Below are 3111 nucleotides of genomic sequence, written 5' to 3' on the forward strand. Positions count from 1 at the left end.
TGATAAATTTAAGTTCAATTAATCATATTACTTCAGAACTCCCACTTAGATAGACATCCCTCTAATCCTCTAAGTGATTACGTGATCCAAATCAACTAAACCATGTCCGATCATCACGTGAGATGGAGTAGTTTCATTGGTGAACGTCACTATGTTGATCATATCTACTATATGATTCACGCTTGACCTTTCGGTCTCCGTGTTCCGAGGCCATATCTGTATATGCTTGGCTCGTCAAGTATAACCTGAGTATTCCGCGTGTGCAACTATTTTGCACCCGTTGTATTTGAACGTAGAGCCTATCACACCCGATCATCACGTGGTGTCTCAACACGAAGAACTTTCGCAACGGTGCATACTCAGGGAGAGCACTTCTTGATAATTATTGAGAGATCATCTTAAAATGCTACCGTCAATCAAAGCAAGATAAGACGCATAAAAGATAAACATCACATGCAATCAATATAAGTGATATGATATGGCCATCATCATCTTGTGCTTATGATCTCCATCTTCGAAGCACCGTCGTGATCACCATCGTCACCGGCACGACACCTTGATCACCATCGTAGCATCGTTGTCGTCTCGCCAATCTTATGCTTCCACGACTATCGCTACCACTTAGTGATAAAGTAAAGCATTACAGCGCGATTGCATTGCATACAATAAAGCGACAACCATATGGCTCCTGCCAGTTGCCGATAACTCGGTTACAAAACATGATCATCTCATACAATAAAATTTAGCATCATGTCTTGACCATATCACATCACAACATGCCCTGCAAAAACAAGTTAGACGTCCTCTACTTTGTTGTTGCATGTTTTACGTGGCTGCTACGGGCTTAAGCAAGAACCAATCTTACCTGCGCATCAAAACCACAACGATAGTTTGTCAAGTTGGTGCTGTTTTAACCTTCGCAAGGACCGGGCGTAGCCACACTCGGTTCAACTAAAGTTGGAGAAACTGTCACCCGCTAGACACCTTTGTGCAAAGCACGTCGGGAGAACCGGTCTCGCGTAAGCGTACGCGTAATGTCGGTCCGGGCCGCTTCGTCCAACAATACCGCCGAACCAAAGTATGACATGCTGGTAAGCAGTATGACTTATATCTCCCACAACTCACTTGTGTTCTACTCGTGCATATAACATCAACATATAAAACCTAGGCTCGGATGCCACTGATGGGGAACGTAGTAATTTCAAAAAAATTCCTACGCACACGCAAGATCATGGTGATGCATAGCAATGAGAGGGGAGAGTGTGATCTACGTACCCTTGTAGATCGACAACGGAAGTGTTAGCACAACGTGGTTGGTGTAGTCGTACGTCTTCACGGCCCGACCGATCAAGCACCGAAACTACGGCACCTCCGAGTTCTAGCACACGTTCAGCTCGATGACGATCCCCGGACTCCGATCCAGCAAAGTGTCGGGGAAGAGTTCCGTCAGCACGACGGCGTGGTGACGATCTTGATGTACTACCGTCACAGGGCTTCGCCTAAGCACCGCTACAATATTATCGAGGATTATGGTGGAAGGGGGCACCGCACACGGCTAAGAATATGATCACGTGGATCAACTTGTGTGTCTAGGGGTGCCCCCTGCCTCCGTATATAAAGGTTCAAAGGGGGGGTGGCCGGCCAGGAGAGGGCGCGCCAGGAGGAGTCCTACTCCCATCGAGAGTAAGATTCCCCCCCCCCTTTCCTAGTTGGAATAGGATTCAGGAGGGGGGAAAGAGGAGAGAGAGAAGGAAGGGGGGGCGCCGCCCCCTTCTCCTTGTCCTATTCGGACTAGGGGGGGAGGGGCACGCGGCCCAGCCCTGGCCACCTCTCCTCTCTTCCACTAAGGCCCATTAAGGCCCATATACCTCCCGGGGGGTTTCGGTAACCTCCCAGTACTCCGGTAAAATCCCGATTTCACCCGGAACACTTCCGATATCCAAATATAGGCTTCCAATATATCAATCTTTATGTCTTGACCATTTCGAGACTCCTCGTCATGTACGTGATCATATCCGGGACTCCGAACAAACTTCGGTACATCAAAATGCATAAACTCATAATATTACTGTCATCGAAACCTTAAGGTTGCGGACCCTACGGGTTCGAGAACAATGTAGACATGACCGAGACACGTCTCCGGTCAATAACCAATAGCGGAACCTGGATGCTCATATTGGCTCCTACATATTCTACGAAGATCTTTTATCGGTCAGACCGCATAACAACATACGTTTGTTCCCTTTGTCATTGGTATGTTACTTGCCCGAGATTCGATCATCGGTATCTCAATACCTAGTTCAATCTCGTTACCGGCAAGTCTCTTTACTCGTTCCGCAATACATCATCTCACAACTAACTCATTAGTTGCAATGCTTGCAAGGCTTATGTGATGTGCATTACCGAGAGGGCCCAGAGATACCTCTCCGACAATCGGAGTGACAAATCCTAATCTCGAAATACGCCAACCCAACATGTACCTTTGGAGACACCTCTAGAGCACATTTATAATCACCCAGTTACGTTGTGACGTTTGGTAGCACACAAAGTGTTCCTCCGGTAAACGGGAGTTGCATAATCTCATAGTCATAGGAACATGTATAAGTCATGAAGAAAGCAATAACAACATCCTAAACGATCGAGTGCTAAGCTAACGGAATGGGTCAAGTCAATCACATCATTCTCCTAATGATGTGATCCCATTAATCAAATAACAACTCTTTGTCTATGGTTAGGAAACATAACCATCTTTGATTGATGAGCTAGTCAAGTAGAGGCATACTAGTGACACTCTGTTTGTCTATGTATTCACACATGTATTATGTTTCCGGTTAATACAATTCTAGCATGAATAATAAACATTTATCATGAAATAAGGAAATAAATAATAACTTTGTTATTGCCTCTAGAGCATATTTCCTTCAGTATGAGGCTATGACTGACTCCCACTTCGAGAATCTATACAAGTACAGAGAGACATGGGTACCCTGCTACTTCAAGCACCAATTCTTCCCTTTCTTGCAGTCAACTCAACGCAGCAAGGGGTTCAATGCTGTCCTTAAGCGATATGTGAACCCACACAAGTCCATTTTGAACTTCGTGAAGCAATAT

The sequence above is a fragment of the Triticum dicoccoides genome, chromosome 7A (assembly GCF_002162155.2).
Source record: "Triticum dicoccoides isolate Atlit2015 ecotype Zavitan chromosome 7A, WEW_v2.0, whole genome shotgun sequence".
Lineage (NCBI taxonomy): Eukaryota > Viridiplantae > Streptophyta > Magnoliopsida > Poales > Poaceae > Triticum > Triticum dicoccoides.